The sequence below is a fragment of the Amblyraja radiata genome, chromosome 2 (assembly GCF_010909765.2).
Source record: "Amblyraja radiata isolate CabotCenter1 chromosome 2, sAmbRad1.1.pri, whole genome shotgun sequence".
Lineage (NCBI taxonomy): Eukaryota > Metazoa > Chordata > Chondrichthyes > Rajiformes > Rajidae > Amblyraja > Amblyraja radiata.
In genome coordinates this window covers 115,030,338-115,050,698 of record NC_045957.1, presented here as the reverse complement: position 1 = coordinate 115,050,698, position 20,361 = coordinate 115,030,338, and the positions used below count along the sequence as shown (strand labels likewise).

At 46.7% G+C, this 20,361-nt stretch overlaps 1 long non-coding RNA gene across 1 annotated transcript; it reads left to right on the top strand.

The window, feature by feature from the left end:
• Positions 1-2,412: 2,412 nt before the first annotated feature.
• On the top strand, positions 2,413-8,056 carry LOC116984612. Its single transcript, XR_004415083.1, has 3 exons — positions 2,413-2,495; positions 7,951-7,964; positions 8,046-8,056. It is a non-coding gene; the product is annotated as an uncharacterized LOC116984612 (long non-coding RNA).
• Positions 8,057-20,361: the final 12,305 nt, after the last annotated feature.

Genomic DNA, 20,361 nt, shown 5'->3' with positions numbered 1-20,361 from the left:
TCTTTAAACTAAACTAAAAAAAACTAAACTTAGAAAGTGGTCAATAAGATGACCGCAGTGTGTGTTGCAATGAAAGGACTATTAACGGGGCACAAAGAGCTCTGAGAAGCTTGTGAACTGCAGTCCACCACTCCGTTCTTGCCTGTTTGAATGGAAATGAAAAGAAGTTTAACAAGGGCACTTCAGTGGCACAGTCATGGAGTGATAGAGTATGGAAACAGGCCCATCGGCCCAACTTGCCCACACCAGCCAACATGTCCCAGCTACATGTCCGTCGTCAGGATCGAACCAGGATCTCTGGCGCTGGAAGGCATCAATTCTACCGCTGTGCCACCGTGCTGCCCCATTCTCCACCGCCTGGCAGTTGTAATGATGGCATTGCCCCTAGAGACTGGCACAGCTGCAAGTCATCCCCCCTGTGGAGAACCTGGCGCAGTGCCAACTGCAGGGAGGTTGAAGAGTGGAGGAAGGCATCCCACGGGGGCACCTGTGAGCGGCAACCCATTACTCTGCCAACATCCCGCTCCAGTCTCCACAACTTGCAGGACACCTGCACGGGTTTAGCTCAGTTTACTTTAGAGATACAGCGTGGGAAACAGGCCCTTTGGCCCACGAGTCCTCGTCAACCAGCGATCCCCGCATACTATCCTACACACAGTAGGATTGTTTCAATTTCAGTTTAGTTTATTGTCACGTGACAGTGAAAAGCTTTTGTTGTGTGCTAACCAGTCAGCAGAAATACAATACATGATTACAATCGAGCCATTCACAGTGTACAGATACATGATAAGGGAAGAATGTTTAGTGCAAGGTAAAGCCAGCAAAGTCCGATCAAGGATAGTCTGAGGTTCACCAATGATGTAGATAGTAGTTCAGCACAGCTCCCAGTCTCAGTGCAGGATACTAGCATGAGTTTAGTTTAGTTTAGTTTAGAGATACAATGCGGAAACAGGCCCTTCGGCCCACCAAATCCCTGCACATTAACACTATCCTACACACACAAGGGACAATTTACATTTATACCAAGCCAAATAACCTACAAACCTGTACATCCTTGGAGTGTGGGAGGAAACAGAAGATCTCGGAGAAAACCCACGCGGTCACGGGGAGAACGTACAAAATCCGTACAGGCAGCGCCCGCATTCAGGATCGAACCTGGGTCTCCGGCGCTGCAAGCGCTGTAATGCAGCAACTCTACCGCTGTGCCACCTAGAGGATTGGTACCGCCATGACAACGGGCCTTTAAGGCCAAAGTAAGACTGCATTCTTAAAAACATTGAGACTCTGTTGGCTCCAGAAACGTGGCGACTCTTTGTGTACTGTCTCGGTGAAGTTTACTATTACACTACAAACATTTAACTTTTGTTCTTATCGATATCAGCGGGCCGGGACACTCCCGCAAGTAGGCCCGACTCCCCCGCTGTGGACCCACCTCAGAGTAGGACCCGCCCGGTAGGCCCAGTAATCAGGTATAGTCGAAGATAGACATGGAGAGGATGTGGAGAGGATGTTTCCACTAGTGGGAGAGTCTAGGGCTAGAGGTCATAGCCTCAGAATGAAAGGATATTCTTTTAGGAAGGAGAGGAGGAGGAATTTCTTTAGTCGGAGGGTGGTGAATCTGTGGAATTAATTGCCACAGAAGGCTGTGGAGACCAAGTCAGTGGATATTTTTAATGCGGAGATGGATAGATTCTTGATTAGTACGGGTGGCAGGGGTTATGGGGAGAAGGCAGGAGAATGGGGTTTGGAGAGAGCGACAGATTCACCATGATTGAATGGTGGAGTAGAATTGATGGGCTGAATGGCCTAATTCTGCTCCTATCACTTATGATGTAATGATAGACACAAAATGCTGGAGTAACTCAGCGGGACAGGCAGCATCTCTGGAGAGAAGGAATGGGTGACGTTTCGGGCCAGGACCCTTCTTCAGACTGCGAAATCTATTCATGTGTAGTCTTTTAGCTGACTGGTTAGCAGGCAACAAAAGGTTTCCACTGTGCACGTGACATTAAACCTTATCTAAAAACCAAACTCAACCATGCCATGAAATGCTGCCTCCTTTGCTTCTTACTCCATGCAGGGTTCAGCCATGACCCAAGCCTAATATCTGTAACCCTAAGAGCAATGGATTGTTGACACTGTAGTTGGAAATGAGGCCATTTCCTCCATTGTCCTTGCATGTGGGTGCCTACATACAGAGAACAGTTCAGACAATAGAGTGACACAGCAGTACAGCGGGTTGAGCTGCTGCCTCATAAGGTCATAAGTGATAGGAGTACAATTAGGCCATTCGGCCCATCAAGCCATTCAATCATGGATGATCTATCACCCCATTCTCCTGCCGTCTCTCCATAAGCCCTGACACCAGACACCTGAGTTTGATCCTGACCTCGGGTGCTGTCTGTGTGGAGTTTGCACGTTCTCCCTGTGACCGTGTGGGTTTCCTCCGGGGGCTCCGGTTTCTTCCCACGCCCCAAAGACATGTTGGTTTGCAGGTCACTTGGCCCTCTGTAAAATTGCCCCCAGGGCGTAGGACATGAGACTGGGATATAATGGAACTTGTGTGCGGGTGATCGTTGGTAGGTGCGGACTCGGCGGGCCGAAGGGCCTGATTCCACTCTGTATCTTTAAAACTAAACTAAAACTAAAATCTAAAACAATTAAGACATTGGTTGGTCCCAGAATTAGTTATCAATACCACGTGTGCTGGCAATGTTCACAGATCAGTGGGATCACTAACGGACTAAAAACCCCGCTGGTTGGGAAACAGTAACGAGCAGAAGATATTGTGGCACAGTGGCGCAGCGGTAGAGTTGCTGCCTTACAGCGCCAGAGACCCAGGTTCAATCCTGGCTACAGGTGCTGTCTGTACAGAGTTTGTACGTTCTCCCGTGGCCTGCGTGGGTTTTCTCCGAGAACTTTGGTTTCCTCCCACACTCCAAAGACGTACAGGGTTGTAGGTTAGTAACTGCAGATGATGGTTTAAACCGAAGATTGACAACAAAAAAAATGCAGGATTAACTCAGTGGGACAGGCAGCATCTCTGGAGAGAAGGAATGGGTGACGATTCAGGTCGAGACCCTTCTTCAGATCCTTCTGAAACGTCACCCATTCCTTCTCTCTAGGGATGCAGCCTGTCCCGCTGAGTTACTCCAGCATTGTGTAGCTTTCAAGAGAGAGTTAGATAGAGCTCTAAATGATAGTGGGGTCAGGAATATGGGGAGAAAGCAGGAATGGGGTACTGATTATGGATGATCAGCCATGTGAATTACAGTGAATGGCGCTGCTGGCTCGAAGGGCCAAATGGCCTATTGCACCTATTGTCTATTGTCTATCTCATGTTTGTAGGTTAATTGCCTTGGTATAAATGTAAAAATTGCCCCTAGTGTGTGTAGGATAGTGTTAATGAGCGGGGATCGTTGTTAGGTGCGGTCTCGGTGGGCCGAAGGGCCTGTTTCCGTGCTGTATCTCTAAACTAAATTAAACTAAAGTTTTGGGTACTGCGATTTCTTTTGTTTAAAACTTCCAATATCATCACAAAAGCACAGCTGCTTAAAGAACAAGCCGAGATTTTTTTCTTTTGGATCCTCTGAGAAAGGATCGAGATCTTTGCTGAAGCCTCGGCCATGGAAACGTATCGACTAGCAACGCAATTAACGAGAGGAGTTACATGAGAGGAATCTTCTGGCACCCCTTAATGACACAGATATGAATCACTCTCTCTTTGTGCTGGTGAGACAGGGAGGCACTTAAGCTGATGGATCCTTGTTCTTGCCTTCGAGGGTGAGAACAGGCATTCATCAGACAGGCTTCAGACTTGCTGGCACCGGCACTTTTCCCAGCAACAGCAGAATCTCTGACCCACCAGGCACTTGTGCCACCCATAAGCTATCGGAGAAAGACCAGCAGAATCCATACACTGGGCTTAAACACCAATCACATCTTCAGGTTCTCCATAGAACATATAGAGCAAAGAACATAGATCGGTAGTACAGCAACGGGCCCTTCGGCCCACTATGTTTGTGCCGAACATGATGCCAAGTTAAACTGATCTTATCTGTCTGCACGTGATCCATATCCCTCTATTCCCTGCATTTCCATGTGCCTATCCAAAAGCCTCTTAATTGCCACTATTGTATCTGTGTCCACCACCACCCCTGGCAATGCGTTCCATGCGCCCACCACCCTCTGTGTAAAAACTTGCCTCACACATTCCCCCTCTCACTTATTCCCTTCACAGAATGGTGAAAGGCTTGGATAGAGTGGATGTGGAGAGGATGTTTCCACTCGTGGGAGAGTCTAGGACAAGAGGCCATAGCCTCAGAATTAAAGGACGTTCTTTTAGGAAGGAGAGGAGGAGACATTTATTTAGTCAGAGGGTGGTGAATCTGTGGAATTCTTTGCCACAGATGGCTGTGGAGGTAGTACAGCAAACAGACATTGTTAAGGTAGAGATAGATAGATTCTTGATTAGTACAGGTGTCACAGGTTATGGGGAGAAGGCAGGAGAATGGGGTTAGGATATACAGTGGGGTCACGGTGGAGCAGTGGTAGAGTTGCTGCCTTACAGCGAATGCAGCACCAGAGACCCGGGTTTGATCCTGACTACGGGAGCCGTCTGTACGAAGTTTGTATGTTCTCCCCGTGACCCGCGTGGGTTTTCGCCGGGTGCTCCGGTTTCCTCGCAAACTCCAAAAAGAATCCAGTTTTGGAGGCTAATTGGCTTGGTATAAATGTAAATCGTCCCTAATGTGTGTAGGACTAGTGCGGGGATAATGGTGCGGACCCGGTGGACCAACGGGCCTGTTTCCGCGCTGTATCTCTAAACTAAACTAAAGTTTAACAGTGCGGTGGCATGTGATGGTAAATGAGGTTAGTCAACAACATAGCACCTGGCATGCTGAAAATGTCAAATGTGTTGGACTAGTGCGGGAATAAATGTAAATCTCCCGAGTTTCCTCTGATTCGAACTCGGAGAATTACGGTAATGGCCGCTCGTAGGTACTCGGGGCTCTCGTGGACAATTTTCAACATGTTGAAAAATCTTCACGAGTCTTCCCGAGCTTACCGCATTTCTCGAGTACCTGCCTTTAGCGTTACAAGCCGCTAAGAGATGTCCCCGAACTCCGATGTACCCGCTACGTACATTCTACGTGCTTCCACGAGTGGAGGGGGAAGGGAGAGAGAGGGGGGGGGGGGGGGCGGGGGAGGGAGAAAGAGGTAAAGTAAGAAAACTTGCACTACAAAATTTTGCATTTGGGAGCTGCTGTTTGCATTCCTGTGCCAGGTGTCCTGCAGAATGGAGTCATCACGGAGGGTTGGAGGGATGATGAGTCAGACCCGCTATGAAAAGGCAAGATTTGTTGAAGTCTTGAACAAAGAGGAAAGGTCCCATGTACGTGCCAGTGCACTGACTCTTACGTTGGGGGACAAAGCTTGTGCTTGTGGTGGAATGTGCGTCGGGACAGAGCGGTTATTGTTGAAGCAAGGTTCTTGAAGGAGAAGACGAGAGAATTAACCCACCCCCGCAGTAGCAGAGCCACTGGTTGTACTGTTGCCCTTGACCGAGAGCTGTGTGTGCTGTGTAATGATGGTACATATTCATCCTGTAATTTTCTAAGGTCACTCTCCCCGCACACACTTTAATCTGCTTCAAATCACTGGGACTTCTTTATGGCTGTTTTTGAACATGCAGATTTTATTATGTGCCAGGGCAGTTATAAGATCATAAGGTCATGAGTGATAGGAGCAGAATTAGGCCATTCGGCCCATCTAGTCTACTGCGCCATTCATTCATGGCTGATCTATCTCTCGCTCCTAATCCCATTCTCCTGCCTTCTCCCCGTAACCCCTGACACCCGTACTAATCAAATATCTATGTATCTCTACCTTAAATACTGTATATCCATTGACTTGGCCTCCACAGCCTTTTGTAACAAATAATTCCACAGATTCACCACCCTCTGATTAAAGAAATTCCTCCTCATCTCCTTCCCAAAAGGAACATCCTTTAATTCCGAGGCTACGACCTTTAGTCCTAGAGTCCCACTAGTGGAAACATCCTCTCCACATCCAATCTATCCAAGCCTTTCATTATTCGGTAAGTTTCAATGTGGTCCCACCTCATCCTTCTAAACTCCAGCGAGTACAGGCCCAGTGCCGTCAAATGCTCATCATATGTTAACCCAACTCATACCTGGGATCATTCTTGTAAACCTCCTCTGGACCCTCTCCAGAGCCGGCAAATCCTTTGTGTTGACGTTTGGTTGATGGGTGGCACTGTGGCACAGCAGTACAGTTGCTGCCTTACAGCGCTTGCAGGGCTGGAGACCCAGGTTCGATCCCGACTACGGTTGCTATCTGTACGGAGTTTGTAAGTTTACCCCGTGACCTACGTGGGTTTTCTCCGAGATCTTCTGTTTCCTATCACGCTCCAAAGACGTACAGATTTGTAGGTTAATTGGTTTGATATAAATGTGAAAATTGTCCCTAGTGTGTCTAGGATATTGTTAATGTGTGGGGAACGCTGGTCGGCGCGGACCCTGTGGGCTGACGGGCATGTTTCCGCGCTGTATCTCTAAACTAAGCTAAACTAAAAAGAAGAAGATGATGATGAAGAGGAGGAGGAGGAAGACAATGGTGAGGACGATGATTAAATGGCAACAGTGGTGAATTTGTGGAATTCTTTGCCACAGATTAGTATGGCTCTCAGGGGTTATGGGGAGAAGGCAGGAGAATGGGGTTGAGACGGAAAGATAGATCGGCCATGATTGAATGGTAGGGTGGGCTTGATTGGGCCGAATGACCTAATTCTGCTCCTGGTGACCTTATAAGACTTCAGCCCGCAAAAGGTTCTCAACCTGAAATGTCACCTATCCATGTTCTCCAGCAATGCTGCCTGACCCGCTGAGTTACTCCAGCACTTTGTGTCTATAGCTCAGGCCCTCGAGTCCTTTCAACATCCTGGTAAATCTTCTCGGAACCCTTTCAAGCTTGGCAACATCTTTCCTGTAACATGTTGACCAGAACAGTACACGTTACTCTAATGTATCCTTGCAAACATCTTATACAACTGTAACAAGGCCTCCCAAGCTCTATACTCAATTTACATGCCTTCTTTATCGCAGCTCTTTAGTTCCACGATTAGCACGGTGGCGCAGCAGTAGAGTTAGTGCCTTACAGCGCCAGAGACCCGGGTTCAATTCTGACTACGGGAGCCGTCTGTACGGAGTTTGTATGTTCTCCCCGTGACCCGCGTGGGTTTTCGCCGGGTGCTCCGGTTTCCTCGCAAACTCCAAAAAGAATCCAATTTTGGAGGCTAATTGGCTTGGTATAAATGTAAATCGTCCCTAATGTGTGTAGGACTAGTGCGGGGATAATGGCGCGGACCCGGTGGGCCAACGGGCCTGTTTCCGCGCTGTATCTCTAAACTAAAGTTTAACAGTGCGGTGGCATGTGAGGGTAAATGAGGTCAGTCAACAACATAGCACCTGGCATGCTGAAAATGTCAAATGTCCAAGCATTTACAAAAACATTCAAATCCTCTCTAACGTGGAAAATTATGAACAACCCAGCATTATAAGTTGCAGCCAGCACAACAATGAACTCATTTTCATACACAGATACAAGTTCAGTTATGTAAACTAGTTCCTTTGAACCAAGTCAATGGTATTAGTAAGGGTGCCAGTGGCTCCATTATGTTTTGCATCTGAGAGCTCAATTAGTTTCAGGTAAATACATGCGTAGCCAAGTTCCCGAGTAGGGAGAACATGGAATGTGGAATGTAGAATAGGCGACACAGTGGCACAGTGGTGGAGCTGCAGCCTCACAGCGCCAGAGACCCAGGTTCCATCCTGACCTTGGGTGCTGCCTGCGTGGAGTTTGCACATTCTCCCTGCGACCGTGTGGGTTTCCTCCGCATGCTCCGGTTTCCCCCCACATCCCAATGAGGTTAATTGGCTTCTGTAAATTGACCCGAGTGTGTAGGATACAACTAAAGTAGTAATCAAAGTAAATTTAAAAAAAAGGATAGAGTACAGCACGAGAAATGGCTCCTCAGCCCATGACGCTTGTGCCGAACATGATACTAAGTTAAACTGTACATCTGCCCACACACTAACACTATCCTACACACACTAATAATGGATGGGATTTATATAGCGCCTTTCTAATACTCAAGGCGCTTTACATCGCATTATTCATTCACTCCTCAGTCACACTCGGTGGTGGTAAGCTACTTCTGTAGCCACAGCTGCCCTGGGGCAGACTGACGGAAGCGTGGCTGCCATTCTGCGCCTACGGCCCCTCCGACCACCACCAATCACTCACACACATTCACACACATTCACACACAGGCAAAGATGGGTGAAGTGTCTTGCCCAAGGACACAACGACAGTATGCACTCCAAGCGGGATTCGAACCGGCCACCTTCCGGTTGCCAGCCGAACACTTAGCCCATTGTGCCACTTTACCGAGGCCGATTAACCTATAAGCCTTTACGTCTTTGGAGTGTGGGAGGAAACCGGAGCACCCGGAGAAAACCCACGCAGAGCACGGGGAGAACGTACAAACTCCGTCTTGACAGTGCCCGTAGTCAGGATCGAACCCGGGTCTCTGGCGCTATAAGGCAGCAACACCAGTGCTGCACCACCGTGCCGCTCTGTAGTACGGAGGAGAAGACAGGAGAATGGGGTTAAGAGGGAGAGATAGATCAGCCATGATTGAATGGCAGAGTAGAATTGATGGGCCAAATGGCTTAAGTCTGCTCCTAAACTTCTGAACTTAATTTAAGAAGCGTTTGAACAGTTATCCTGGCAGAGTCTGTATGAATACTCCACCAGATGGCGCTAACGACTGCTTTTTCTCGACTATGCATCAGGGATGCGCTGTTCAGCATCGAAGGCTGAGGACCAGTGTGGCAGAATGATGAAGGGTCCCGACCCGAAACGTCGTCGGTCCATTGCCCTCCACCGATGCTGCCTGAGCCGTTGAGTGCCCCAGCACTTTGTGTTCTGGTTGCTGAAGGGTGTTTCTCGTCCTGTCCAATTTCCATTGCGTTTCGCTGTCAGTGAGATTGATAATGGAGTGACCTCTGTAAAAGGTTCAGGTGGTCAAGTCTGCTTCACTGCTCTCCCTGTCAGGGAGGACATTATTTCCAAGGTCGGAGTGGCAACTAATGAAAGGCTTGGATAGAGTGGATGTGGAGAGGATGTTTCCACTAGCGGGGGAGTCCAGGACCAGAGGCCATAGCCTCAGAATTAAAGGACGTTCTTTTAGAAAGGAGATGAGGGAGAATTTGTTTAGTCAGAGGGTGGTGAATCTGTGGAATTCTTTGCCACGGAAGGCTGTGGAGGCCAAGACAGTGGATATATTTAAGGCAGTGAGAGATAGATTCTTGATTAGTACGGGTGTCAGAGGTTATGGGGAGAAGGCAGGAGAATGTGGTTAGGAGGGAGAGATAGATCAGCCATAATTGAATGGCGGAGTAGACTCGATGGGCCAAATGGCCAAATTCTGCTCCAATCACTTACGACCGAATGACGTTAAGACATGTTTCTGTGCTGTATCACTAAAATCTAAAGTGTAAGGTTTAATAAAATGGATGCAATAGACACCAGTGAATCCTACACACATTTGAGGAACCTCAAGCATAATATCCAACAAATAACTAGATTTTAATAGCAATATGGTCATAAGGTCATTGGATAGGAGTAGAATTAAGCCATTTGGCCCATCAAGTCTACCTTGCCATTCAATCATGGCTGATCTATCTCTCCCTCTTAACCCCATTCTCCTGCCTCTCCCCTAAACCTTGACACCCGTACTAATCAATCATTGGTTTACGTTATACCATAAACCTTGTACCTTGAACCTTGTGGTCATCAATTCCGAAGAGCCACCAAGGACTATTGGAAGTTAGACAATTTATACTGGACAATATTTACATTTATCAAGCCAATTAACCTACAAACCTGTACGTCTTTGGAATGTAGGAGGAAACCGAAGATCTCGGAGAAAACCTACGCAGGTCACGGGGAGAACGTGCAAACTCTGCACAGACAGCGCCCGTAGTTGAGATCGAACCCGGGTCTCCAGCGCTGCATTTTTGCTGTAAGGCAGCAACTCTACCGCTGCGCCACCGTGACTATTAAAAAGAGTGGGGTTTATTTAGCGTTGCACAAGTGATATCGAGTTGCAACAATAATTATAAGCTTGACAACATTCTCAGTGGTCTAATATTTTATGTTTAAAGAGATGCCCAGGGCGTTTTTTCTACACAGAGGGTGGTGAGTGCCTGGAACAAGATGCCAGAGGTGGTGATGGAGGCAGATAGGATAGTGGCATTTGTGGCTTTTGGATGGGCACATGGGAATGCAGAGATATGGATCTTTGCAGGCAAATGAGATTAGTTATTCACACAGGGTGCGGTGGGTATACGGAACGAGCAGTCTGAGGAGGTACAGTAGTTGATGCAGTTATTATAACAGCATTCAAAAGACATTACATAGAAACATAGAAACATAGAAAATAGGTGCAGGAGTAGGCCATTCGGCCCTTCGAGCCTGCACCGCCATTCAATATGATCATGGTTGATCATCCAACTCAGCATCCTGTACCTGCCTTCTCTCCATACCCCCTGATCCCTTTAGCCACAAGGGCCACATCTAACTCCCTCTTAAATATAGCCAATGAACTGGCCTCAACTACCTTCTGCGGCAGAGAATTCCAGAGATTCACCAGTCTCTGTGTGAAAAACGTTTTTCTCATCTCGGTCCTAAAAGATTTCCCCCTTATCCTTAAACTGTGACCCCTTGTTCTGGACTTCCCCAACATCAGGAACAATCTTCCTGCATCTAGCCTGTCCAACCCCTTAAGAATTTTGTAAGTTTCTATAAGATCCCCCCTCAATCTTCTAAATTCTAGCGAGTACAAACCGAGTCTATCCAGTCTTTCTTCATATGAAAGTCCTGACATCCCAGGAATCAGTCTGGTGAACCTTCTCTGTACTCCCTCTATGGCAAGAATGTCTTTCCTCAGATTAGGAGACCAAAACTGTACGCAATACTCCAGGTGTGGTCTCACCAAGACCCTGTACAACTGCAGTAGAACCTCCCTGCTCCTATACTCAAATCCTTTTGCTATGAATGCTAACATACCATTCGCCTTCTTCACTGCCTGCTGCACCTACATGCCTACTTTTAATGACTGGTGTACCATGACACCCAGGTCTCGTTGCATCTCCCCCTTTCCTAATCGGCCACCATTCAGATAATAATCTACTTTCCTGTTTTTGCCACCAAAGTGGATAACCTCACATTTATCCACATTATACTGCATCTGCCATGCATTTTCCCACTCACCCAGCCTATCCAAGTCACCTTGCAGCCTCCTAGCATCCTCCTCACAGCTAACACTGCCCCCCAGCTTCGTGTCATCCGCAAACTTGGAGATGTTGCATTCAATTCCCTCGTCCAAATCATTAATATATATCGTAAATAGCTGGGGTCCCAGAACTGAGCCTTGCGGTACCCCACTAGTCACTGCCAGCCATTGTGAAAAGGACCCGTTTACTCCTACTCTTTGCTTCCTGTCTGCCAACCAGTTCTCTATCCACTATCCACTGAACCCCCAATACCGTGTGCTTTAAGTTTGTATACTAATCTCTTATGTGGGACCTTGTCGAAAGCCTTCTGAAAGTCCAGATATAACACAGCCACTGGTTCTCCACTACTAGTTAGATCCTCGAAAAATTCTATAAGATTCGTCAGACATGATTTACCCTTCATAAATCCATGCTGACTTTGTCCAATGATTTCACCACTTTCCAATTGTGCTGCTATCCCATCTTTAATTAGGACAGGTACATGGATAAGAAAGGTTTAGAGAGATATGGGCTAAACGCAGGCAGATGAGACTAGCAGGGTCAGCATGGACAAATTGGGCCAAATGGCCTGTTTTTGTCATGTATAAATCTATCATTTACGTTTAGCTTGTTCAGCACAGACATTGTGGGCTGAATGGCTGTACTTTACTATGTTCAAGAACTAGAAGACGTAGGTTTAAGGTGAAGGGGGAAAAATTTAATAGGAACCTGAGGGGTAATATATCACACAAAGGGTGGTGCGTATATGGAACAAGTTGCCAGAGGAGGTAGTTGAGGCAATGACTATCGCAACACCAGGTACATGGATAGGAGTGGTTTAGAGGATTATGTGCCAAACGCAAGCAGGTGGAACTAGTGTAAATGGGACATGTTGACTGGTGTGGGCAAGTTGGGCCGAAGGGTTTAATCCATGAAGGTTTCCATGCTGTATGAATCTATGACCATGATTCTGCTATGTTATATGTACCATACTGTTCATATGTTTATAAATTCATAGGTTCTCAGTTCACCATTCGGCCCATCAAGTCTATTCTGCCATTGAATCATGGTTGATCTATTTTTCCCTCTCAACCACATTCTTCTGCCTCCTCCCCATAACCCCTTACACCCGAACTAATCAAGGACCTATCAATCTCAACCTTAAAAATATCCATTGACTTGGCCTCCACAGCTGTGGCGATGAATTCCACAGATTCACCACCCTCTGACTAAAGAAATTCCTCCTTCCTAATGGTACGTCCTTTTAATCTGAGGCTATGGCCTCTGTTCCTAGACTCTCCCACTGGTGGAAACATCGTCTCCACATCCACTCTATACAGACCTTTCGCTATTCGGTAAGTTTCAATAAGGTCCCCCCCTCACCTTTCTAAACTCCACCGTGTCTAGGCTCAGTGCCGTCAAACGCCCATCGTATGTTAACCTGGGTTGTTATTGATTATAATAAGATGGCTACCTCATTTGTCTAATTTTCTTTCACATGAAAGGTCTCAGCAAAGTAAAATCATTGCCGGGTTAAAAGTGAATCGGTTCTATTTGTGCTTACTTGCAGGTGGTGATCATCTGATTTGCAGAGTACCTTCGGCAGCTCTTTATTTCAAAGCCCTCCCTGCAGATCCTCATACAAACCAGCAATCCCAACTGCGCTTCCGATCTGACACGAACAGTTCCTTTGAAACAAGCCCAATGTCCGAAAATGGATTTTATATAACAACAGTCTATGTGCATGGTGTTAAATCTCATGTTGTTTTATCACCCAGATTAATAAAGTAACAAATCTGAAAAATAAAGCGGGGGGGGGGGGGGGGGGGGGGATGGGAGATGAGGAAAAAGCAAAAAAAGGAAGCCGTTCATTTAAATAAATTATATGGTGATCTTTGTGCGGGTGAAAAAGCCATAATTAGTGAGCCATTCTATAATGATATTGCTGGGATGTTTTGCATCTAAAAGTCATTTGAATAACGCAGAAGCCTGCAGGACAGTTCGCCTTCATTAGAAGGAACATTTGCCAAACAGGACGAGGGACCTACTTTATTTGCTGCATCTGACTTCTGGGCACTTTTGTCTGGGGAACTTGGTCCATTTTTGGATCGCCACCAGGAACACAATGGATTGCTTGCACAGAAAGGTGGCCTCATCTTTGTCATAACCAATGTCATAAAACATTTACAGCGCTGAATTAATTTCTGCTCGCTGCAGAGGCAATTTGCATGAGTTAGGATGTGAAATGTATGAATATATTATGAACAGTGGCATATGATTTAACACTGGAGTCAGGGTGGAATTCATTTATTCCTTCCCGAACAAGAACCTTTCTAATTAATAGCTAGGAAGCCCAAATTTCTCCAAGCTTTGGTTCAGAGAATTTTTTCTTCCTTCAATGATTCAATGATTCAATTTAACAATACTTTATTGTTACAAGCTGGGAAGGGTGCAAAGAATATTTACAAGGACGTTGCCAGGACTCGAGGGCCTGAGTTATAGGGATAGGTTGAGTAGGCTGGGACTCCAAACCCCTGGAGTGCAGGAAGATGAGGGGTGATCTTATAGAGGTGTACAAAATAGTGAGAGGAATAGATTGCGTAGTCGCACAGAGTTTCATGCCAAGAGTAGGGGAATTGAGAACCCATAGAGCATAAGTTTAAAGTGAAGGGGAAGGGTTTTATATGAATGAGGGGTAACATTTTCACTCAAAGGGCGGTGGGTGTATGGAACAAGCTGTCGGAGGCGGTAGTTGAGGCAGGGACTATCGCAACTTTTAAGAAGCTATTGGACAAGTTCATGCATAGGACAGGTTTATAGGGATATGGGCCAAAAGCATGGTCGCTGGGACATGTTGGTCAGTGTGGGCAAGTTGGGCTGAAGGTGCTGTTTTCACACTGTATCCAGAAATGCTTTGCTTGGTATACAATACACAAAGTATGCAAACAGTCGCCACATGTAGGAAGCCGACAAAGTTACAAAAGTATTCATGATAGTTTGGATTGTCCCTCTTTATTCTTGACGTACTCCACCCCCCCCCCGCACCACCCCATGCCAGGTCACTCTTTGTTCTCGGCGACGCAGGCCTGTCCTCAGCCGCCTGCCGCCGGGTCCTCTCATGGACGGCTCTGTGGAGCTTCCCTGCAGCGCTGCCGTGACGATCGCCAGGAGCTTTTCACTCAAAGTGTAGTGGGTCCCCGCAACTCCCTTTCCCAAAATAGACTATCGCCCTGTGTGATCTGAAATGCGGAAACTGAACTAAGTTAGTTGTTCTGTTCGGCAGGGAGTGAGATGGATAATGAATGAAGGCAGATAAATGTTGTACAGACACAGATCAGCGTTGAATCTGGTTGAATGATTCAATGGCCAATGGGGCAAAATAGCTTCCCCTGCTCCTCCCTTTCATGTTGATAAGTTCTAGGAGCAGAATTAGACCAGCGATCCTTGCACACTAACACTATCCTACACAAACTAGGGACAATTTACAATTTTACCAAGCCAGTTAGTCTACTAACCTGCATGTCTTTGGATTGTGGGAGGAAACCCCGAGATCCCGGAGAAAACCCACGCAGATCACGGGGAGAACGTACAAGCTTCATACAGTCAAGCAGTCAAGTCAGGATCGAACACTCGGGACAATTTACCTTTGAGTACTGGCAACATCCTGGTAATTCTTCTCTGTACCCTCTCCAGCTTGACAACATCTTTCCTATGGCATGGTGCCCAGAACTGAACACAATACTCTAAATGCGGCCTCACCAACGTCTTGTACAACTGCAACATGACCTCCCAACTTCAATGCTCAACATTCTGACTAATGAAGGCCAATGTGCCAAAAGCCTTTTCGACTGCCCTGTGGTGCCACTTTCAACAAACTATGCACCTGCACTCCTCTGCTCTACAACACTCCCCAGAGGCCTACCGTTCACCAAATATGCCATTCACGGTGATGGTCCTGCACCATGTTAGAATCCCCAAAATGCAACACCTCACATTTCTCTGCATTAAATTCCATGAACCATTCCTCAGCCCACCTGGCCAACCGATCAAGACCCTGTTGCAATTTTTGACAACCATCTTCAATCCAAGTCTTTCTTCCCCATTAGAATATACAAGAGGAAGCTAGAACCTGATGAGACGTTGCAAAGAAAAAATGCTTATTCCTATTAGTTGGCGCCTTTAAATTAATGGTCCCATTAACAAAGTCATTAACTAGCGAGTGCTATGCTACATGTCTGCATTCAGCTTTATGTTAAGTCAACGCTAATCTCCAAAACATGCATTTTTTTAGACCACTTACGCTGACAGCTTGTTAAACTTTAGGGTTTTATTTACAAGTACAGAATGGTGATTATGTGACTAATTGCGGAAACAGATCCATTTCATTAAGTAAGCCTTATAATGATTGCAAATTCCTCACCTTATTTATGGTTAGTTTGGTTTAGTTTAGAGATTACAGCACGGAAACAGGCCCTTCGGCCCACCCATGTCCGCACGGCACTAGCGATCCCCGCATATTATCGCTATCCTACACGAGGGACAATTTTTTTACATTTATACCAAGCCAATTAACCTACAAACGTGTACGTATTTGGAGTATGGGAGGAAATCGAGGTTCCCGGAGAAAACCCACACAGGTCACGGGGAGAACGTACAAACTCCGTACAGACAGCACCCGTAGTCAGGATCGAACCTAGGTCTCTGGCGCTGTAGGCGCTGTAAGGCAGCTACTCTACCGCTGTGCCACTGTGCCACTAGTATCTTCAGAGGGAAGATATTAGCATGGACAGCAGGTTGGCTAGATGGCAGAAGGCAAAGAGTGGCAATAAAGGGGGCTTATTTTGGTTGGCAGCCAGTGACTAGTGGAGTTCCACAGGGGTCTGTGCTGGGGCCGCAACTCTTCACTTTGTGATTAATTTAATGATTTGGTTAAATTAAATTAAATTTCTTTATTTATATAGCACATTTTTAGTCAACTTGCATTGACCCCAAAGTGCTTCACATAATTACATCCACACACACAGGCAAAGGTGGGTGAAGTGTCTTGCCCAAGGCCACACACAGGCAAAGGTGGGTGAAGTGTCTTGCCCAAGGACACAACGACAGTATGCACTCCAAGCGGGATTCGAACCAGCTACCTTCCGGTTGCCAGCCGAACACTTAGCCCATTGTGCCATCTGTCGTCCCATTAGAGGAGTTGAGGGGATTGAAGGCGTGGTGGCCAAGTTTGCGGATGATACAAAAATAGGTGGAGGGGCTGGTAGTGTACAGAAAGCAGGGACTCTGCTGAAGGACTTGGACAGGTTGGGAGAGTGGGCAGAGAAGTGGCAGATGGAATATATATATAGCAAAGTGCGGAGTCGTGCATTTCGGTCGTAGGAATAAAGGTGTAGACTATTTTCTAAATGGGGAGAGAATTCAGAATTCGGAGGTGCAAAGTGGTGGTGCAGGATTCCCAAAAAGTCAATCTGTAAGTCGAATTGGGAGTAAGGGAGGCAGACGCAATGCTTGCATTTATTACAAGAGGGCTAGGATACAAAAACATGCTGATGTAATGCTGAGGCTTTATAAGTTGGCAGTATTGAGAGCAATTTTGGGCCCCATATCTGAGGAAGGGTGTGCTGGCTCTGGAGAGGGTCCCAGAGGACGGTTACAAGAATGATCCCAGGAATGAGTAGGTTAACCTATGATATGCCTTTGACGATACTGGGCTTGTACTCGCTGGAGTTTAGAAGGATGGGGGGGGGGGAGACCTCATTAAAACTTACCGAATAGTGAAAGGGTTGGATAGAATGGATGTGGGGAGGATGTTTCCACTAGCGGGAGAGTCTAGGACCAGAGGTCAAAGCCTTTAGGAAGGAGATGTGGAGGATTTTTTGCCTTCAAGAGAACACTGCCGATGAATATGTAATTTCATAGCGAGAGTGGTAGAGGGGGAAGGGAAACGAAGACCCTGAATGAAGCTGGTTTGGTAATTTGTTGACAGCCTATCTGCAGCATAAGAGTCTTTACATTCTCCACAGAAATGGCGTGTTTTGTTTTGTAGCCTCTATTTAAATACAGCAGAGAAGGGGTTAACCACACGAAGATAAATCACTGCATTTAATACCAGCAATGTCATGCACAGTGGCTGCATTTAATGCCCGGTTCGATCCCTCCTACGGGTGCTGTCTGTGAGGAGTGCGTACGTTCTCCCCGTGACCTGCGTGGGTTTTCTCCGGGGGCTCCGGTTTCCTCCCTCACTCCAAAGACGTACAGAGAATGTAGGCGAATGAGTCAGTAAAAACTGCTAATTGTCCCTAGTGTGTGTCGGATATTGTCAGTGTGCGGGGATCGCTGGCCGGCGTGGACCGGTGGGCCAACGGGCCTGTTTCCGCGCTGTATCTCTAAACTAAACTAAATTAAAGTAATATAAATGTATCTGTACACTGTGGACTGTTCACCGTACTCCGGTAGACATAACAATAAACTAAACTCAAACTCAAGTGAAGGGCCTGTTTCCACAGTGTGACTCCATGACTCTGTATTAATGAGAATATGTAACCCGGTTACCTATACTCATCATCAGCACTTTTTTTTTAGAAGGGTCTCGACCCGAAACGTCACCTATTCCTTTTCTCTGAGCTGATGAGTTACTCGAGCATTTTGTGGCTGTCTTCAGCAACTCCTGGCTGTTGCCGGGGTTGGAGGATTATACATCAGTCCCCAGCCTTCCCCAACATGTCAACAGATCATTAGCCGATCAAAAGCTCCCTGTGACACCAGTGCCCCTAATGTGTAGGATAGTGCTAGTGTAAAGGGTGATCACAGGAATGAGCGGGTTAGCTTAGCATATTATGAGCGTTTGACAGCTCCGGGCCTGTACACGCTGGAGTTTAGAAGATTGAGGGGGGGTCCATATAGAAACTTACAGAATAATGAAAGACATAGATAGAGTGGATGTGGAGAGGATGTTTCCACTGGTGGGAGAGTCTAGGACCAGAGGTCACAGCCTCAGAATTAAATTTTAGAAAGGAAGTGAGGAGGAATTTCTTTAGTCAAGGGGTGGTTAATCTGTGGAACTCATTGCCACAGACGGCTGTGGTGGCCACGTCAGTGGATATATTTAAAGCAGAGATAGACAAATTTTTGATTAGAACTGGTGCCAAGGGTTATGGGGAGAAGGCAGGAAAATGGGATTAGGAGGCAGCCATGATTGAATGGCGGAGCAAACTGGATGGGCCGAATGGCCTAATTCTACTCCTATAACTTGTGAACTTGTGAATGCTGGTGGGTGCAGACTCTGTGGGCCGAGGAGACGGTTTCCACCTTGTATTCCTAAAGTCTAAAGTCCAAAGACACGGTGTCCTTCTTCACCTTTGACCCAGAGAATCGCTTGGATTACTTCGCTCACAAACGAAACAAGATTCCCCCAGGGAGCGCGGTCTTTCACAGTCCATTTCATCCTCCGCACGCCCTCTCCCCCACCCCTCCTTCCCCACCCCCCTCGATCTTCATGTAGAAACAAAGAACTGCAGATGCTGGTCAGACAGCATAAATTCATAAGTGCTGGAGTAACTCAGCAGGTCAGACTGCATAAGTTCATAAGTGGTAGGAGCAGAATTAGGCCATTCGGCCCATCAAGTCTACTCTGCCATACAATCATGGCTGATCTACCTTTCCCTCTCATCCCCATTCTCCTGCCTTCTCCCCACAACCCCTGACATTTTTACCAATCAAGAATCTGCCAAACTCCACCTTAAAAATATCCATTGACTTGGCCTACCTGTGCAATGATTTCCACAGATTCACCACCCTCTGACTAAAGAATTCCTTCTCATCTCCTTCCTGAAGGTACGTTCTTTCATTCTGCGGCTGTGACCTCTGGTCCTTGACTCTCCCACTCATGGGAATATCCTCTCCACATCCACTCTATCCAGGTAATTGGCCCATTTAAATTGTTTAGTTTAGTTTGTTTTTATGTGTACCGAGAAACAGTGAAAAGCTTTTGTTGTGTGCATGACTACACAAGTTTATAATCAAGATCCCCACAGTGTACAGATACATTATAATGGGAATAGCTCTAGATAAACTCCTGTAAAGTCCGGTTAAAGATAGTCTGAGGGTCTCCAATGAGGTAGATAGTAGCTCAGGACTGCTCTCAGGCCACAGTCTTCGAATATATGGGAGGCCATTTAAGACTGAGGTGTGAAAAAACTTTTTCACCCAGAGAGTTGTAAATTTGTGGAATTCCCTGCCACAGAGGGCAGTGGAGGCCAAATTGCTGGATGGATTTAAGAGAGAGTTAGATAAAGCTCTAGGGGCTAGTGGAATCAAGGGATATGGGGAGAAGGCAGGCACGGGTTATTGATTGGGGATGATCAGTCATGATCACAATGAATGGTGGTGCTGGCTCGAAGGGCCGAATGGCCTCCTCCTGCACCTATTTTCTATGTTTCTATGAGTTGTTGATAGGATGGTTCAGTTGCCTGATACCAGCCGGGAAGGAACTGTCCCTGAATCTGGAGGTGTGCGTTTTCACACTTCTATACATCTTGCCTGGTGGAGTGACTGGTCTTTAATTATGCTGCTGGCCTTGCCGAGGCACAGTGAAGTGTAGATGGAGTCAATGGAAGGGAGGCTGGTTTGTGTGATGGTCCGGGCTGCGTCGATAACTCTTTGCAATTTCTTGCGGTCCTGGATGGAGCTGTTCTCAAACCGTGCATGTGATGCATCCCAATGTCTGTGAATCTGGAATAGGCTTAAATCCCTCTATGCCGTTCTTATTATTTTCATTTAATTTAGAGATATAGCATGGAAACAGGCCCTTCTGCCCACCGAGTCCACGTCAATCAGTGGTCTCCGTACACTAACACGACACACACACGGCAATTTACAATTTTACCCAGCTAATTAGTGTATGAACCTGTACGTCTTTGGGGTGTGGGAGGAAACCGGAGCACCTGGTGAAAACCCACGCAGGTCACGGGGGAGAACATACAAACTCCATATAGACAGC